This window comes from Oreochromis niloticus, linkage group LG5, assembly GCF_001858045.2.
Source record: "Oreochromis niloticus isolate F11D_XX linkage group LG5, O_niloticus_UMD_NMBU, whole genome shotgun sequence".
NCBI lineage: Eukaryota > Metazoa > Chordata > Actinopteri > Cichliformes > Cichlidae > Oreochromis > Oreochromis niloticus.
Window position 1 is genome coordinate 34,769,354 of NC_031970.2, and position 21,193 is coordinate 34,790,546.

General features: G+C 38.4%; 1 long non-coding RNA gene across 1 annotated transcript; it reads right to left on the bottom strand.

The window, feature by feature from the left end:
- Nucleotides 1-595: 595 nt before the first annotated feature.
- On the bottom strand, nucleotides 596-2,874 carry LOC102077788 (uncharacterized). The gene is made up of 3 exons (XR_002062085.2): nucleotides 2,096-2,874; nucleotides 1,816-1,945; nucleotides 596-1,647 (listed from the first exon to the last, which is right to left on the bottom strand). It is a non-coding gene; the product is annotated as an uncharacterized LOC102077788 (long non-coding RNA).
- Between the last annotated feature and the right edge of the window lie 18,319 nt (nucleotides 2,875-21,193).

A 21,193-nucleotide genomic window follows, 5' to 3' on the forward strand; every position in this document is an offset into this window, starting at 1 on the left:
TGCCCCGACGTCAGCCAGCGCATATTGGGAATGGCATAGGCACCGATCGGTTTGCTATCGCCCATTTGCTGGGGTGCGAGGTGCGCCTGCTGCTTGCAGCACAGGGAGGAGAGGGCGGGGCGGCGGGGGATTCTCTGACCGGCTGGAGCAGCATCTAATAACCAACTCGCAAAATAAAACAAACTAGAAAAATTTGCATTTCCTGCGAAAATGCTGTGTGGATGCCTTAATGCTGAAGCTGTCTGCTGAAAAGCTGAAAAAGTTGAAAAGTTGGAAAAAGTTGCATGGTGGTGAAAACAAAATGTCACCCTGAGCGGGATTCAAACCTGGCCCTCCTGGACTCAACGCAGCTACTCATGTCACTGACCCAAACTCATTCGCACAGAGAAGAGGTGGACAGACTGATAATTTTGCTGAAATCAGCAGAAGCTGCTGAGAATTGTGCTGATAAGAGGTGAAAAGGCTGAAAATTTTGCAGAAAAGAGGTGACTCAGCATAATTTCTGCAGAAAAGAGGCAAAGAAGCAGTACGTTGCGCTGAACAGAGGTGAATGAGCAGAATTTCTGCTGAAAAGAGGCAGAAGGAGGCGGGCAGCTGAAAGAGAGGTACAATTTGATAAACATAGGGCCTAAATAATATTTAAATAAAGTCCAGTTTGTGATACATTTCAGACATGGACAGTAACACAGCTGAATAATTGTTGCACATATTGAGAGAAAGGGGGATAAAGAACATTAAAGTTGTGAAATCAATTCGATGGGAAATAAATCATTGCCTTTTCTTAGACAGTGAATGATTCCTTGTTTTAACTTCTAAAGGGTTTTGACATATTGCTGCTACCAATGTGCCGTAGCTGGGAATCTCTCATAAAGTAACTGTGAAGTCATATACATGAAAGTTATGGTTGCACTGTTATGTAAACTGAAGTCAGCTGTGTTTCCTCAAAAGAAATGATAAACAGTAATTCATATCAGTAGATTTTAACTATGCACTTTTCAACAGCTACAGGGGATTGTTAATCATGGTCTGAGAAGCAGGGGTTCATTTTGAAAGAGACTTTACCATTAAGATCCTGCAGTATGTGTGTGCAACTACCTATATATTAGAATACTATAACAAAGAATGTGGAGAAAGCAGTGTTACACAAGTTCTGTGCTCATATACTAATTGACACCCCATATGAAGGGAGGATTCAAACAAACACTATATGAGACGTAATGATTTATCATGTTCAATATGCATTTTTTCACATTTCAAATTAGAAACATTAAGAGAATGGATCAATGCAGTGTTTGGTTTTTTTTTTTCTCATTCTCAAAAAGAATTACATGATTAATATTGTGTAGTCTACAACTGAAGATTGAAAGCTGTGTGTTTGTATGAATCCAGCCTGCTATTGTTACAGAGTTAAGAAAAATGTGAATCTACTATTTTCCCAAACACGTTATATAGATTCTTGTGTTATTTCAACACAGTCAAGACACAATAAAAAAAAAAAATCCACATTTGTTGAAAGCTCATTTTCATATATCTGATATTGTTTGTTAATTCTGGTGATACAAACTGATTCAAAGATTGGCTGCAGCCCTCTTATCTTCCTGGACCAAGGTGGTTGATCAGTAGCAATGAAGTCACAAAAGATGGTCACTATAAGAGTGTTCAAACAGTAATACTATGAGTACTTTATACAGTCTAAGAAGCTGAAATGCATTCTCACAAAATAAGCATGTTTTGAAAGGTACACTGAAAACCATGTTATAGGTATTAAAGACTAAAAACTACAGAGAAGTTAAACGATGAATTATTTTAAAATACCTCATATTTGTTGCAAGTCCAGAGTCCAGAGCAATCTGACAGTCACATGATGGTGAGAATAGACAAGAGCTCTGTGATGAGGTTTTAATGTGTCAGTTGTGAAATGGAAGAATTCACAAGACAACAATAGCTGCAGAGAGAGACAAAGTGTAAATGTAAACTTGAAAAGTGCCTACAAGTTCAATTGTTTGAGTCCAGAATCATTTATGAAATAAGCAGAAAATAAATTCAAACTGCAGACATGTAATTGTTTTTTTTAATCAAAGACAAAGAATCATACCTCTCTTTGGTCTCAGGATCACTGTAGCGTGACAGGAAGTACAGATTTTTCAGCATAACTCATCAGTGATGGTTTCAGAGGTGTGGAGTGTGGCAAAATGGTGATGGTCTGCAGATGAATTAGCAGGTAGAGTGATGAGTGTGTCATCTTCTCCGCTGAAAATACACATGGTATGGCAGGTTATAAAGGCAGCAGTCTGTATTTGGCATGTAGTCTCTGTGTTGTCCAGCAGTGATGGCTGAGGTTGGGATCAGGAGTTCATGAATGGTGTTAAAGATGATGTTGGTTCAGCTGTGGATGGGGAGGTATGAAGGTTTCACCACAAAGGAGACAGGACTGTTTTTGCCCTGTCAGAAGAAAATACATCTACACAAAAAAAAGTCCTTTGAACACCGCTCACATACCCAACTAAGCCCCCAAGTGTGAATGTAATGCTGCTATAGGGTGTCAGTTAGTAAATTTAATTAATATATCAGAGAGTATGGGCTACACCTAAAGCCCATACTTTCTGATGTCTTTTGTTTATTAGCAGCTATTTCCAGAAATAGCTGCTAAGAGAATTCTGACTTGGCCTTTATCCACCCAAACCCAAACCCACCCAGATAAAGGCCAAGTCAGAAAATGGATTTACAAACTTTACATTTACATTGAAATCAATTTTCATATATATTCTGTTACCGATAAAATATTTTGCTCTACTAAATAAATAATGATAGAAATCCTTGGTAGCCTAGAGATACTTGAAGAGTGTTGTACCTGTAAAACATGATCAACAAGATTAATTGATCCAAAAACTTGATTCTATAAAAACTACTGTAAAGAAGAAAACACAATTTAACTGTATTTTTTCATATGACCCATAAGAAATACCTGCATTTGTCAAGGATTTATGTATTTGTTGTGTAATATGTGGAGAGCCCTTTAAGGGAAAGGTTTAATTTTAACAGTGTTGAGATAAATACGTCAGAGTAAACTGAACTATGAACAAAAATAGATGACAATTAAAAATCATGACAAAAGCATTAGTAGAATTTGTCATTTCAAAATATATTTAAGAATGAAAAACAAATTATGTCAATTTAATACTTTGTTGCAGCATATTCCAGGCCTGAGGTGCATTAAAAAAGAAAGGCAGATCTTCCCTGCTCTGCATGAAGTTTAGCCATGATTTGACTACAATGTGCTGACCATTCCAAGAAGCAAGGGTTGATAAAAATAAAGGTAGCTATTGTAGAATGGTCTTCTTACAGACAGAGCAGGGAAGCCAATTTTTGGGAAGCCATCCGTTATCAACAAAAACTCTTTTCTTATGTCCTAGAAACAGTAAACTCTGTAACAAGTATGATCTGTGTGTGTTTCAAAACTCACCAGAAGACTTCATGATTGACTTGAGGACAGGACACAGAATACAGGGTTGTGGTAACTGTAATATGTTCCCAGGACACCTGAATGGAGACTTTGCTGTGGCTGAGAAATAAAAATGAAGTCAAGCAGGGTGTTCTTGTCTGTAATGGCAGAAGTGATCAGTTGTGTATACCCTCTCGACTGAAACAGCTCCAGGTTCAGTTTTCTTCCACTGTAAACTTTACATGTGCGTGTAAATCAGTGTTCATACATATTCTGTTGCCTGTAAAAATGTTTTTCTCCTGTGAATATATTATTATAGAAATCTTTGGTAGCCTAAAGATACTTGAAAACTTTTGACGTTTGTTTACTTGCAAAAAAATATCTACTGTAATAAAAAAAACATGATTGTCTGTATGTATTCATATAGCCCAGAATAAAGACCTGCATATATCAGGGATTTTTATTTATTATTTAACATTTGGAAAGCAGTTTGTGGGAAAGCTTATTTTTAACAGTATTGAGATACATATGTCACAGTAAAGTCAAGTTAAAACAAAAATAGATGACATTTAAAAATCATGAAATTTAAAATTATTAGAATTGGTCATTTAAAAATAGATATAACAATTTACAATAAATGATGTCAGTTTAATACTTTGTTGCAGCATATTCCACATCTGAGCTGCATGAAAATAGAAGGGGATCTTCCCTGCTCTGTATTAAGTTTAGCCATGATTTGACTACAATGTGCTGACCATTCCAAGAAGCAAGGGTTAATAAAAATCAAGGTAGCTTTTGTACAATGGTTTTCTTGCAGACAGAGCAGGGAAGCCAATTTTTTTGGAAGCCTTCCATTATCAACACAAAATCTTTTTTATATCCCACACACAGTAAACTCTATAACAAACATGATCTGTATGTGTTTCAAAACTCACCAGACGACTTCATGATTGGCTGGAGGACAGGACACAAAACACAGGGTTGTGGTAACTGTAATATGTTCTCAGGACACCTGAATGGAGACTTTGCTGTGGCTGGGAAATAAAAATGAGGTCAAGCAGGGTGTTCTTGTCTGTAATGGCAGAAGTGATCAGCTGTGAATACCCTCTCGACTGAAACTGCTCCAGAATCTGTTTTCTTCCACTCTGTAACTGGTTCTCATTAAAATCTCCACACACTATGATTGGGTGACGGTCCATTATTTCAAGTGAATCTAAAAGACTTACCAGGTTTTGCATGAATGGTGTCAAACTGTAGTCTGGAGGTCTGTACACAACCGCAATGAGCGCAGGGAATGGAGCCTGAACCTTCAACACTAAAAACTCAAGATCAGTGACATTATGCAGATACTGTTTTACCTGAACCTGAAAATGATTCCTCAAATACACAACAACTCCACCACCACTTCTGCTGGCCATGTGAGGAAAGTTTGTGTAGGACACATGTCTGTTGCGTTTGAACATGGTGTAGCCGTCCAAATGAAGACTGTCTGCAACAAAGGAGCCTTGGAGGTGAGACTCAGTGAGACACAAAACATCTGCTAAACACATTTCATGATGACTCTTGATGTCACTGATGTGAGATGGCAAACCCTCCGTATTGTGATGGATCAGTGCACCCTAAAAAATTATTCAGGGGCTTAGTAAATATCATTATAATTCTAAGTTAGATGACCTTGATTAAATCTTTGAAAATCACAAAAGTGTTATCTTGAGTTGAAAATACTGAAAAGAATGCTTAAATTTTCAACACCAGTTTTTGAGTTGAACTGAGCACTTTTGTTCAAGTTTATTTAAAAGAAAAAATTCTGTATTTGAAACACAGGGTGCATTATTTAAATCTACTCAATATATCTCATAGAAAGTACTCAAAATAACTGAGACACTGGTATTCATACTTATCATTGTCTTGAACTTTAATTATTAATGGTTCAAAATCAATATAATTTTGTCCCCCAATACTAACTTAAAACTTTGAGTAAGACTAATGACCTTTGGCATGTACCGCGCGCAAGGAGCATGGCCTCATGGGAGATTTTCTGCACGTTGAACGAGACAGACACACATCCACTGCAGACTTGGTAACTGTTACGGGTCCGAAATTGAGGATGAGAGTAAAACAATGATGGTCCAGAAGAGGTCAATCAAACAATTGATTTTAATGAATGCACGCAGCGTGGAGAGGTGTAAACTGCAAAACAGTTGTACATCTCTACCCAAAATACACTCTAGATTGCTTTTATAACATCAGGGTATTGTAACGCCCCTTCTTGCGTTTACAAGCAAATAATTTGCATGTACAGAACATTCATGTATTTTAAGAATTAACTGCAACATAGAGGTTCCTCTTTCTGGCATCCTCTTAAGAATATGGTGATGATCTAAGGCCTTTGAGGTCACCATGGGCTGGACATCCTTCCGTCACCTGTAACTAAGCAAACTCAAATACCACAAGAAGCTGAATACATTCAGGCCTTTGCTCAGCTACTATTTTACTGTAACAATATACTCAGCATATGAGTTATGATATATATATATTTAACTCAATCATTTTAAAGTAGTTATAACTGCACCTGTAATAAACATGTTAATATTTGATTATGATAACCCCTATAATATAAATTATAACATAATGCCAGCAGCTTCAATAAACACTTTGATGAAATGATAATTACTGCAATGATAAGATGATGGTTATGTAAAATAATCCCTGTAATTCCACAATTCCCCCTTTTGACGTCTTCCAAAGACGTCACTACACCATTCCCAGGTCCACTACCTTCGCTCTGACCCTCTCTTGCCGCCCCCTGACTCAGCAAATCAGACAATAACCTCCTGTCCTCTAGGTGGTCTAGTACTAAACACCAGCCCCCACTTGAAAACACTTCATGCTTAGGTAATCTCCGCTCCTCTTCTGGGTCTCTCTCTAGTGGAAATCTTCTCCTGTAAGGGATAGAAAACAAACAACCTTTCTCTGCTACACCTTACTAACTTACTGTGTTCATCTAAGGTTCCTGTCATTATTCAAAGTTAGTTCACAATATCATATCAGGCAAAATCACAAACCCTACTGCCACGTCTGCTTTGTTAAGCTCTTCAGTTAGACTCTGTACCGGTTTGCCAATCTGTGTGTACATGCCTCTACACTTTTAATGTCTAAATGCACATCTGGATGTATGTGCACTTGTATGTCTATCTGCATCTATGAGTCAGTGGTTTTTCAGAAAAAAGGCGTTAAAGTGAAGAATGTTTCCTGACTATTAACTCCTGATACTGGAGGGACTTTCCGGGTTGCCCAACCTCTTAGGTTTGGCCTTTTACACTTTTACTAAAGAAATTTTAACAGAGCCCAAAGAGATTTTTATTTTGCTCCTGTGCTTGACAGGTTAAGCGAAGTTGTTTTTTGTTTTGTTTTGAAATTTTTCCCTTCTGTGTGTGTGTGTGTACATAAGTAAGAATATGATAATCAACATAAGATCCCTGGTTTGCAAATGATTTTCTGCCCCCGCTGCAGGGCAACATCATGTGGTGGTGAGTCTATGTTGGCTAGTTTAATGCAAATATGTAACAGTTGCTTCATTACATTGCCCACTCAGAGTTGTGCAGTTTCAAAGTATGTGGAGAGTTCAATACACATTTCTTGGCTAATTATTTTCCCAATAAAAGTGAAATCATACATTGCATTTGATTTCACTTATATATTATCCTGTTCTGGGCTCTATCCATTATATTAACTTTATTCAATCTCAATACTCTTTATGTGTGTGAGCAACGCTTTTAGTTTTATTAAACACCACCCCAGTAAAATACACACCATCCCCATGTCAGCCTGACTCTCCGCTAAAAAGCACACTTCAAAGTTTTCTATCTGGTTTTACGCCTCTTTTGGCCTCAAGCATATACATAACATGCAAAGGTTACTGTTAATGCCCGTTAGACAAGTTTCCATTATCTACAACATTTTGTTTCACCCGGCTCACCCTTACACCTTTCCTGTTCACTTATTGCATATTTATCTTTAACACCATTTACCTCAGTAGTTGCTAAGCAGAAACAAAGCAACCTGTGGTCCACCTTTACCCTGTAAAATAAACCCCTGTCATGATTGTGTCTGTAAGCATGTTTTGCATTCATTCATTACACTCCACGCCATTCCTACAAGTTAGGAGCTGTAAAGTTGAAAGCTACCTCAAGTCCAGGCCTTTGGCCTGGCCTATATATAAATCATGTGTGTTTGTAAGCGTGCGTGCAATTCACCTGCTATGTTCTCATCTTCCCTCAACATGTATCACCTGGACACTCTCACCAGTGAAGCTTAAAACCCTTTTGGACGGAACATCAACTCTAAACAAGCACAGATATGCAATGTGTATAAAATGAACTAAACCTGTGAATAGAATGAATGTGATGACAAACCTATGCAATGCAATATGAACCCTGTAAACAATATTACTGGTAAACAATGCTGTAAAACATGTTCTTAATGCAATCATAATAATGCAGATTATATAATAGGAATAAAGAATTTCCCTCAACCCAGGCAGGGTTCGCAACCCTCGCCATTATCTTTACCAACCCTTTCAATTCCCCAACCCTATCTGTCTCCTCAACGGGTTGTATGTTTTCAATGTTTCCTTATTATTTTGTCATAAAATAAATCAAACAAATAACTTAAGCTGTGTGACGGCACCTTGCGTTTACGCCAGGCTGTGAGCTGCCCTGAATCTACTTGCTACACCCCCCTTTCACCCAATTTAATTTCTCAATCTTAGTTTAAACTATTCCTGACCTTCCCCTTCTCTCATCTGATCATCTCAAGCACGTCCTGTACCAAATTTGCTTCCTCTTTTCAAGCCCACATTTAATTACAAGCTCTAACACATTTGCCCTATACGGCGGTCTCGACGTGTTTCCTGTCTACTTACAAAAATACCAGAGTTATTCTCAGAACTCAGAGCTGAAGTTCCCCTTTTCTAAGTCTGTAGGTTCAAGAAGAGAGCAAGCTGCTAGTCGGTAAACAACTTTATCATCACATAAGTTATTAGGTAAACGTCACGTAGACACATTTCATGTAGCTGATAACATATATACAATTTTCCTTTGACATATCTGTATGTGCACGCCTAAATTATAACCTCTTATTCTAGAAATCAAAAATAACCTGAAAATAACACTTTCTGCCTCAGTTTTACCATACCTAAATTATCAAAAAACCTAAACATCATCAAGTAATCCTAAAACCCCTTTCAAATTAAACCTTAAATCCTGTAACTCCCCCCTTTTTGTGACACATCTCATGTGTTACAAACTCAAAATCCTTCACTCAGGTTAGGGCATTAAAAAAGGTTAGTCATATCATATTAAGTCTACATGCTCCGGACCTTCAAACCTGTTTTTAAGGAATGAAATCAAATTAATCATCATGTCAAATCTTTTCTTGGCTCCATCCACAGCCTGCATCCTTGAAACGTCCTATAAACAAAAGCCTGTGTGTTAACCAGAACATCACCTTTTATACTCACTTTCTCCACTGATGATCCAACCTGTGTTATAACCCAAAATAAACTTACACAGAACAGTTATTAATCATGTGTCCCCTCCGTTCATGGTAACTTAAGTTACATCAATGTTTCCCTTTTAGCATTTAGCATTCTATAATGTAATAACATAATCCAACCCCAATAAATAATTTTCTCAACGCACACATCAATATCCCAAAATCAGCATCCCCAGATTTAAGTCTCCCACTTGTCCTGTTTGTCAACCTTTTATTTATTTCCCCTCTTGGTCCCATCACTCACATTCACTCACACGCATTCACACATGATATTTTTTTGCTGATCTGCAGCCTTCCGCGCACGTCATCAGATGCTCCACATCAGCAAAATGAGCTCAATCATTTGTTTTATTTCGTTTTCCTTTTTAGGAAAATAGTTCGCTATACTTTTGACTGGATTGAATCGATCAATCCATTTTTAGACAGAGACTTGCCGCCAATCAGTCTCTGATTGTAATCAATTATAATTCTGTAATGCCCACCTGATTTTCGTACTTGGTAATTTTGTCAACGCCGTCCGTTCACTCTCTTCCAGGCCTGCTTAGAACAAAAATGAAAAAAGAGAGCTGATTATTAGCTCATCAAAGTACAAAACAAAATCACCTGACAGGTTTTTTCTAAGTGCACTGTTATAAAAACTATGGGCCCTTTTAGACATGTCCATGTTTATCAAAACTCCCTCTATTAAAAATAAAACAACAACCTCAAAAATCTTCAACAATCTGAAATTTCACCCGTTCGACACACTGAAAACCTCGCCAAAAGCTGCACCGTTTCGTACACAACAATAACCCCGGTTAGGCACTTTACCATACTCAGATTCAGCCTAACACCTTACAACAATGTGTCAACACTAATTTATAGACCTCCTAATCAAATTTGCACCTCTGAACAATCTACCCCTCCTTTAAGGCCTCAATCACACACACACAGGAAGTGTTAAGAAAAAATGAAGAGAGGAAGTGTCTCTGCTCATAGACTCACAGCTCAACTGCCAACTTGACAAGAAAAATACATGTTTACACCTTATCACATTATTGAACGATTTTCATATTCTTTCTATACTAATCACTTACTTTGATCAATCAGTGCAAGAGCACTCCTGAGTCACTCTTATAGACACTTTTCTTTTGTTTTTCCATCTATTTTATGAACCATTCACACCATTCTCTCACTCATACAAGCAGCAAGCAGATCTTCATTGCATATGCTTATGTTCTTAGCCAGGTTTTTAATCAATATCTGTTCATTAAGCTTCAGGAGCTTGTCTTTATAAGGTTAATGCATTTTCTGTTTGTGTGTGTATGGGTATATGTTATTTTGCATCTATGACTTCACAGTCTCCCAGACTTCTTCCCAACTCTCCAGTTAAGCAGTCAGTTTTCTTTTTCCCCGAGTTACTAACCCACATTTTGATTTCCCACCTTAAATTACCGCCCTCCTGGTCTTCAGCCAGGAGCTGGGGCTTGCTTTTCAGGTTCCTGGACACATCATGCTGTGAACAATTCAACCAGAAACTTGCCTTAACTTATCCATAGATGTTAACCTCTAACTTTCTTCCGACTGCTGGATCTGGAGAGCCGGTCCAAGTCTGCTTTACTCCTGAAAATAACAAAACTAAGACATTTTCATTATTATCACCAGTGGTTAAATAACCCATTTCTCTGTCTCTGGTCAGAAACACCAATTATGCCAGGCATGTAAGCGTGTTCTTCCCTGCATTTTATGTTAATTGAGTGTAAACTGCTTCTTCATTAAATTAATTCATTGAGTTCTTCGTTGCCTTGCGATGTATTCATGTTAATGTACACTACGTGTAAGCTGTTTCTTCATTGCATCCTATATATTCATATTTAATTTATGCATTTCACCACTGAGCTTTAGATTCAAACTATCTCACTTCTGATTCATTTCAAAAATAATCTCACATGTAACAATTTGTATGTGTGTTTTCTATTCATTAAGGTAATGACAATTATTTTCGTTCATTATTCTTACCTTTTCTAATGTTTACCTCTTTGTTATGCTGTAGTGGACATCCCTAAACAATTCATGAGTTCAGGCTTCAATTTTCAATCCAATTATATCCTATATTCTCGCAGTCAAACTCGTCCAGCTTCATCTCTCACTGGTCCTCTCTGCACAATGTCCTGTTCGGGCTTCAAGGCTCCAGCAAACACAGTCTCAACTCAGCTGTTGTCTTCTTCTCTGTTTCTTTACAGTCTTTCTTTCAGATTAAGTCCCAGCGTGGCAAAATATCACTCAATGTCCAGTGCTCTTCCACAGTTCTTTATCCCACTGTTCAACTGCCCAGCCTGTATTTTCACAGTACATGTTGCAGTACTCTTACATGCTGCTGCTGGTCGTCAGTCGTCATCAGTGTTAATGGATCAGTGGCACTGTCGTTTGCCTGCTGTATTCAAGTCCACGATGTTCTATCGGTCTTCATCAGGCGATTGACTGTCCTTTGAACTTCTTCTCCGCTTCAGGGACAAAGTGAGAGATCCAGCCGCACAATTTCGAGCCAAAAACTGGCTTATTCTCCCAATTCTTTTAATCTACTTTTCTGCTGCTGAACTCAAGGTTGCAATGTTGAGAGAGTCCACCTGTATTGACACACTAAAGCATACAATTAGTAATATATTCATTTTCTTAAAGGCTTCATTTGCTCCATGGGCCTCGTCTGTCTCTCTGTGTTCTTTCTGTACACACTCAGTTCCCATATATGGGCATGCAAAGTTCCTGTTCACTATTTCCTGTCGCTGCAGCCCCGGTACACAGAGCCATATTTCCTGTTCTTCAAACTAATCTAACTCCTTTTCTTTCTAACTCCCCCTTTTCACTTACTCAGACAAATCACACAGTCACTCAAATCAAATACTGACAGCATTCACACAATTAAAATCACTCGAAATACGCTTTCATACGAGTATCTTGGACATGCCTTCCATGATCAGAAAGAGCAAGTCAAAAGAAAAAAGAAAAGGAAAACTGAAACCTCTCATAACATCACTGAAGGTCAAATATCTTCATAGACCCAAAAGTAAGCATATTATGTCCCTAGTCAAAAGTCAAACCGTTACTCACAGTAATTTTTAATCTCACAGCCTTTGTGTTTTGAAACTAAAAAGAGGAAGGAACAGCGCCCAATTTAAACTGCGCATGTTGTCACTCAACAACACACACACAGAAAATGTAACTGTATATATTATCTCAAACTGAAACAAAACCCATCTAAAAATCCTAAAACATCTTACTTCGACACCCCAAAACACACATCGCTTACAGACATCTTTATTAATTAAATTATCTCAAATTCAATTTCAGTTCTTAGAACCCAGGTAACGGTCTTAAGTATCAACAGTTTATGTATCCTATCTCAAAACCCCGCAAAAGTCATACAGTCATGGCAAGAAATAAAACTTTACTTACAATATTGTAATAAACAACTCCAGCGTCTTAAATACAGGCATCAGCCATGTGTAGCAGTCCCTATAAACTTCCTATCAGTCTTACACAGTTTTACCTAGTACAGACACGTGTCAAGCAAACCCCATACTCATATTCTACAGTTATCATGAAATACTTATCATAATCAACAACAGTCACACAAATATAATAAACATAAACTGCATTTCTTCCCTTAAAACACAGATTGAAGTCGTCCTTAACCCTGGCTCTGCAGTCAGTCATTAGCCACTCATTCGTAAACAGGAAATGTCACTCTAAATAAGTCACAGGCATCTCATTTACATAAACACAGACACACTCTCAAAATAAACAGCCTGCTGCAGTGCCCGTGGCAGACAGAGCCTATATACAAACATAGAAATTATAACACAGAGACGTCTGATAAATTAAATAATATTTACAAGGCCTTAAATTGCACAACCTACATAATTTAGACAAAATTTGAATTAACCCTCCAAGGGACAAACTCCAAGTTTTTGATAATCAATGACCCAGTATCAGGTCCAACCTGTGTCTGGTCTAATTGCTAAAGTTCCTAAGTCAATTTAAAAGCGTCCAACGCCCAAGGTCCAACCTTTACTACCCAAAAAAGTGCATAAACCGTTCCAAACGGCAAAGTGGTCCAACCACTAGTTATTCTGGAGTGCCCCAAGCTCCACAGTGACCAACTGACTATCCCTCAACTGAGGACGGAGTCTAAGCGTCCCTGACTCCGGCAAGCGTTACCTCTGAGCGATGCACTTCCTAGAACTTTCCACAGTTCCGTTCTACATGAATTTAATTACGTTTTAAAGACATCCTATGAAACCACCAACCCACTTTATTGATGCCCAAGCCCAGCTTTGTATTCAATTATAACTGTATGACCATATACAGATTTCAAATGACCTATTTCCTAAATTCAGTAGTCCAACTACTTTAAATTCTCTTTCCTTAGCAGTCCAACTGCATTTAAATCCTCGTAGCAGTCCAACTGCTTTTCCTTTAATCAGTACTGTCACTTAACCTTACATTATCATTACTTCAACTTCAATTCTCATGAGATTTTCACCAAAATCAAAACAGACCTTTACCAGTAATTTTCAGTGAGTAGACTTTCAATTTTGTCAGAACCAATTCAGCACTGTTTGGAAATAATTCAACAGGTAGTGCCTTACCTTTGAATAAGCCGGCTTATGTCCACTCACTTCGACCACTGACTCGTGTCTGCCTGTTTGAGCACCTTGGACCCTCTCAGTCTCAACCTCCAACTTTTCTCCCTCAACCCTCGGCCAATGCACCAAATGTTACGGGTCCGAAATTGAGGATGAGAGTAAAACAATGATGGTCCAGAAGAGGTCAATCAAACAATTGATTTTAATGAATGCACGCAGCGTGGAGAGGTGTAAACTGCAAAACAGTTGTACATCTCTACCCAAAATACACTCTAGATTGCTTTTATAACATCAGGGTATTGTAACGCCCCTTCTTGCGTTTACAAGCAAATAATTTGCATGTACAGAACATTCATGTATTTTAAGAATTAACTGCAACATAGAGGTTCCTCTTTCTGGCATCCTCTTAAGAATATGGTGATGATCTAAGGCCTTTGAGGTCACCATGGGCTGGACATCCTTCTGTCACCTGTAACTAGGCAAACTCAAATACCACAAGAAGCTGAATACATTCAGGCCTTTGCTCAGCTACTATTTTACTGTAACAATATACTCAGCATATGAGTTATGATATATATATATTTAACTCAATCATTTTAAAGTAGTTATAACTGCACCTGTAATAAACATGTTAATATTTGATTATGATAACCCCTATAATATAAATTATAACATAATGCCAGCAGCTTCAATAAACACTTTGATGAAATGATAATTACTGCAATGATAAGATGATGGTTATGTAAAATAATCCCTGTAATTCCACAGTAACGTTTTCAGGTAAGTGACCATTTCTTACATTTGCTGTCTTTATCCACACTTTTATAACATGTTCTGAAGAAAGCGTTTGTCATGGTGGCTCACTTTTCGCAGCGTGTTTGTGCACGTTAATTTAAGTTTTCAACCCGTCTTCCAGTCAAGGCGGCGGGAAACCGCGCCCTTTTATCCTTTTACGTTCTGAGTCGCTATCTGCGTTCCGGGTAATTTGACCGGAATGTCCCGGTACCAGCGACCTGACCGTTTAATCGGGGGCATTTTAGGAACCACGTGAAAGCAGGTGTGCTCAGACATTTCTAGAAAATGGCCCTGTTGAGTCGCGGTGCGGGAGCTGCGGTAGTCACGCGGCCTGACTCACTCTGTCAGGTTGTTCAGGAGGAGATGAACAGACGTCATCAATGGCTTTGGTAACTAAGAAGACCTGCCCGCGGAACAGTTCATAGCAGCAACCATGCTGCTTAGCTTTCTTGTTCTATGTGGGGTCTTTCAGAGCATATAAGACGCTGCTTTCAGCTTTGTCCCGAACAGGGCCAGTTTTTGAGAGAACGCTGAGAGGACCGCCCGGGTCAGTAGATTACCTCATCCAGGGCCGGTCCAAAGTACTATGGGGCCTTAAGTAAATTTAGACTCGGGGCCCTACTTCCTTTCAGATCCCAGAAAATAATGAAGGAAAAAAAAGCTTTGGTCCTTTGGGTCAAGCCAAAAGTACCATCATTTCCAGTATAGTTACTCCCAATTTACATAAATAAATGTTTATTTCAATCCAAGCTAAAATTTCTTATAAGAGATTGATGTTATGGCAGATTACTCAGTGACATGTTTTGTAATGATAAAGTTTTGATTTGTATTTTTTCAGCACCATCTTCACCACCAGGAGAAAAAAATCTGCATCAACTACAAAGTAAAGCAGGTAATTTTACTCAGAGGACTTGATGTGTTAAATTTTGGAATGATATGATATTGTTTTATACAAGCTGAGTAGTGGATGGTGATACCACCTAAATATTTATACTGGTTTTGTGGTGGGTTATTTTAGTCATACAAATGCCAAATCTAAATTTTGAGAATTTTTCAGTTCGGTAAATATATTGATGAGTTCATGGTCTGTCATCTAGTGTCACCATACTATCTTTTTATTTATACAGCGTGGTGATGTGATTCAGATTATTTCAATGTGGTTAAGTATTGTACTTTGTTCCATGTTGACTTATTTGTAAGTTGTATCCTCCACCTGAATTGGTAGTGAGTATTGGTTATTCAATCAGTTAATCATACAAAAACTGTGTAAATATGGTTATACACCATTCTGTCATCTTCATACTGTGAGACATATTTTCTCACAATTTTTTAAGTCACAGGTGATGAGATGGCAGTGTAAACTCTGCAAACATGAGGAGTCATCAAAAGTGTCACTACTCAAACATTATGTGAAACATGGTACATTTGGTCATGGCTATTCCATACCCTGTCTTCATTTGAATTGTCCTTGCTCTTTTAAGACATGGGGTGCCTTACGCTCACACTTGTCTAGTTCTCACAGTTCGCATGAAACGGAGGGCTTCACAGACCGGAGTTTTCCGCCTGTTCCCCCTCTAGAGCCGAGCCTCGCTTCAGTTTTCGGCACCAAAATGACCAAGGTCGTTGGACAGCGACCGGCCCACCCCGCCAAACTTGACCAGCTGATAGCAAGGTTCACTGATCGCGCACATCAATCCACTGTTCAGTCAGCTGCAGTGACTAACAGCACTGCCTTGCTAGCGTTTGTCATCTCCAGGAAGGTGGAGGAAGCAGAGCTGCCAGAGGAGCTGAAAGGCTTTCTCTGTAAAGCCGCTGACGCGATTCTGAATATGTGCGCCACTTCAGCGGTGTGTTCCTCTCGCATCGCTGCCTGGCAGACGATGGTTCAGAGGGCAACCTGGCTCCGCCTCTTCCCTCCAACATTATACAATCTCACAGGGAAATAGTGCAAGCAATTCATAACATAAAATTTAGAAGCTTAACATAAAGTATTATCTTCCACTAAGGCTTTAGTCTGCATACTGAACAACTCCACTTATATGGATTTGTCTGGATGAGTAATTTAATCTTTTGCATGTTAGAAAATAAGGTCCAGGTTGCAAAAAATGGTAGTTTCACTTAAAGATTTTTTTTTTTGATTGAATCAGAATTTTGGCCTTCAGATTTTTTGTCCTTGGTTTTTTGTCCTCTCCCATCCAGGTCAGGGCAGAGTTTCATAGGATCACGACCCTGAACCTTGAACCAAAGTTCATGTCATCGTTGGACTTGTATTCATCCAAACTCCTGTCCTTGTTTCAAGCCAAGAAAGGTGCTGCTGGACAACCCCACAGGGCACAGTTAAACCTTCTGCTTCAGGTAAGGAAGATTGCATTTTCTAACCACAAAAACGTTCCAACACAGTATTGAAGAGGCCCTTCCACTAAAAACGGCTTTTCTTAGGTTTCTGTTCAATATTTTAGCTCCACAGGTGTTCTTACCTTGATGGTGGGTGTGAAAACAGGTCAACAACAGAAAAAAAAATAGTTATGTTTAAGCTAGAAATGGTAAGTCATGTTTTAAATGTACAAATTTTGCCTCAGTTGAGACTTCCTGTTTTACAGAGTGGAAATTCCATCGAGAAAAAACGAGAAGTCATCATCAGATGTCTCGTTGACCATCTGGGAGAGGATCCAAGTGCCTTAATCAAAACCTTTGAGGTTGGTGCAATAAATCTGTTTTAGGAATATTAGTAGTTTATTTTAGCTTGTGAGATCATAGAAAAGTTTTAAGATACTGTTCTAAAGAAGAAAAAAAACACTTCAAAGCATACAAAAGAATAGCATTTGCTCAAAGATTTTGGAGCACAGTGTCCACATATTATGAGTACCGGTGATCTCATACAAATGAAACTTTTTGTTTCAATGTTTGGAAATATGTGAGCTTAAAACAGTTGTTTCTCTTTTTAAAGGACGGTGCTGATGCTGTCTTTGTTGAAGAGGCTTTGGCTGAGGAGGTGATGAAGATTTACCTGCTGCAGAATCAAGACAGGTCAGGCGAACCTACTGATGTGGGTATTGTTATTGAAGGCGTTACTGTTCTGGGCAAACTTGGGAATCTGAGCAAAGCCTGTTGCTATCTTTTGGGACTGTGCTATGCTCTGGATCTGAAACACCCCAAGAATCTCAAATGCACATTTGAAGCATTTCAAAAAGTGTTCATGGAGCTGGATCCAAGAAACCTTTCTGTCAAGGTTCAAAGACTGAAAAATGACCTCTGTTCATTGTAGACAAAATTTCACAGGGCTGTTCTTAAAGTGTTAGACTTGTTAAGTGACATGTAATGCTCATCAAAAGGTTCAGTTGCGGCATTACATTGTGTTGACATTCCTGTTCATAAATAATGTTTGTACCATAAACTGTGTTTTTGTATTAACTTTCCAGATTCACATTAAGGTGTAAATGGGAGAGTATCTTCTGTATGTTTTTTTTTTTAATTTTTTTTTTTTAGCGTAATCCTTTTTGAAACCTTTTTATTTAAATTATGGATGTTTTTTGGTCACTCTTTAGTTATAATCTTCCCAATTTTTGGGAATCAAAATAAGATGTTCAAAAACTATGTCACAGTGCAAATGTTTTGTTTTTTTCAGGATTTATATTCTTTTGGGATCTTAATTTTATTTTTGTCATTTGACCTTTTCTGAAAAGGTAAAGCATTGCGTTCACTTGAGCCACTTTTATTCTTTGTATGGCAGGTACATTTTTCTTGTTGTTAGCATCAATATGCCAGTTTTACAGAGTTTTATCAAGCATGCCAATTTGGATGCAATTTTATTATATAAGGCTGTTGTGACTGAAATTTTATCCAAGTTTCATCCACTGAATGTAGAACAGATTTCAGCTCACTGTGTTCAGAGAAGGAATCTGCTAAATGTGTGATTCACAAAAAAGCTGGTTAAAATAAATCATTGTGAACAATGTTGAACTGACGTGTTTCTTTTTTTCCTGTGTGTGTGTGTGTGTGTGTATATATATATATATATATATATATATATATATATATATATATATATATATATATAATTATAAAACACTTAATTGTAATTACCGTTTTTGCTTAAGTTAACTTTAAAATATTAAGTAAATTGAACCATTATTTAAAAACAAATAATTGTAATGGTGTAGGTTATATGTGCCAAGCATTTCAGCATTTCCTAATTAATATTTTATGTAGTTTGAACTTTTGGTTACTGTTGTTTTAACTTACATTTTCAATTGTATTTACTCAATTTTGTATGTTACTGTAACATCTTTAATTGTTCATAACAACTTATTCCATTTTAGTTGGATTTACTCAATTAATAAGGTGTATTTAAGAGATGTGATTGTTTTTGCATTTACTCATTATTTTTTAGTGTAAAAGTGTTGCACCAAAATATTTAAGTAATTATCAGTTTTAGTTCTTAGAGTGTGTAAGAGTGTCAGGTCTGCTGGCTGTTTCTCTGACCTGAAGAAGAGGCATCATTTCCTCAACGCTGGCTTGTCTCATGGTTTGGAGCGCTGCATTTACCTCGGTATTGGCGTAAATCTTTTTTTCATCCAGGTCCTGTAAATAGAGTCCACTGAGAGACGTCACCCTGCTGAGAGCAACATAAGCCATACCTGGTTCAAAAATGTTCTTCATTGAAACTACAGCTGTCTGTGTTGTAAGACCCTGGGTTTTGTGGATTGTGCAGGCGAATGCTAGCTTTACAGGAAACTGTCTGCGTACTGCTCCTTTAAACTTCAGACTCTCCTCTGCTCTCTCAATGTAAACCAGATCATCAGATGCTGCATTAGCACTGCGGTTGTGTCTCATAGGCTGCCGGTTGTCCATTCTGAGCCCCAGTTTAATTATGTGTCCATCATTTTCAGATCTCACCACCTTTATCAGTATACCAAAAGCACCGTTAACCAAATCGTTTAGTGTGTCCAAGTTTCTGGTCAGCATGACTCGAGCTCCTTCAGCGACGTTCAGGGTGTCGGGTAAATCATTTCTCCCACCTGTAAATGGTTTGTCTCTTCGTGCCATTCTGCCTGTACGTTTATCCTTCTGGAAATCGTCTGCATTGATGATTATAATGTTTGAATGAAGCTTCTTCAGGATATCTGTGTTATGGGATTCCACATTCTTGTTGGTGGCATAAATGTGTAAGACCTCAATTGGACATTCTTCTGGTGCAGTCACAGCCTGTGACAACAAATCTCTGTCGCACTGAGAAAGCTCATCTGTCTTTTCTTTGATTCTAATCCTGTTCAACATCTCTGCAAAGGCCACATCATCTTTCTGACGCATGATCTCGGTTAGAGTGATCATCTGAAAATGTTCCTGCCATAGGTCAATCTGTTCTGGATCGTAAACACAGAGAGGTTTAGACTGCCGCACTGGTGGCAGCTGGTAAAAATCTCCAACAGCTAAAACTGACATTCCACCAAAAGGTCTCTGAGTGCCTTTGATTTGTTTCAGTCTTGCATCCACATAGGCGAAAAGGGGTTTTGAAACCATTGAAATCTCATCAATAACAATAATTTCAGCATTAATAAGCTCAGATCTGACTTCATCCAGTTGGTTACCAAGTCCTTGAATGGGTGGTTTCAGACTCCTGGGTAGTTTCAGTAGAGAATGTAACGTAGAGCCATTGATAGAAAAAGCTGCTGTCCCGGTAAATGACGTCAGTAAAACAGTTGGATTTGATATGTCAGCTTCTTCTGCATTAGCAGGCAGTCTGCTCAGGATCTTTGATGCTTCAGAGTGAATACATTTAATCAGATGTGACTTTCCAGTTCCTGCACCACCGTTGACATACGAGAAAAATGGATCTGGGTTCAAACCACAAACGCGCTGAATACACCAGTCTCTTATAGCATAGAATACGCAGGCCTGCTTCTGGTTCAGATTCTGATACATTACACGTACCACAGCTGGATCGACTGCAGGTTGTTCTCTGATGGCTCTGATCTCTGTTACAGCATACGACTGACGACTGTAGTCGGGGACATTCTCCTGTTCGTTCTCATCATCCGAATGTCTCTCAGGAAGATTCTCATCACATTGTAACCTCACAACTTCAGATTCAGGAGCAAGATTACACCATTCATCAATCACAACGTCCCTATTTTGTTCAAACTCTTCCAGTGCACTCTCAATATCCTCAGAGTTCTTCTCATACTTGTCTTTATTTCTCTTCACAACCCTTTTCACAGACTCACTGTGGTCTGAACATGGAAGTCGTACAAAACCTGAGTTGTAGAAGGACTGATAGGTTTGGAACCCTTGTGGTTTCAGTTCCTGCTCTGATCTGTGTGGAAGGTAAAGTCTCAACAGTCGTCCATAATATTGCTCAGGATCTTTTTCCTGTGAGCAGTGGTAATACCTGATTATAGCTGGTTTATCATTCTTTCGCCTTTGTACAAATCCAAGCTGGTTTAGAAGAGGAAGCACATCTTTTCCTTCATTTGGACCACTCACCAACCGGCACAAGGCAGCAAAATCAGCCAGCGACATTTCCTCATATTCTGGTGTCTCAGGTCTGCATTTGTATTTATCACTCAAACTTGTCATCCAAATATTACAACTGTCGTGTGTTGTGGTTTCCAGGTAGCTCATCGGGCGACTCATTTTTACTGGGTTATCATCTGTTGGTACAAATACAACACTGCGGGAACATTTTTTCATTTTTAGGCCACAGACTCGAGTCACACACTCCTGTGCACTGATTTCTCTCTTTTTTGAGTAAGCCTGCATCACAGCTCTCATTTCA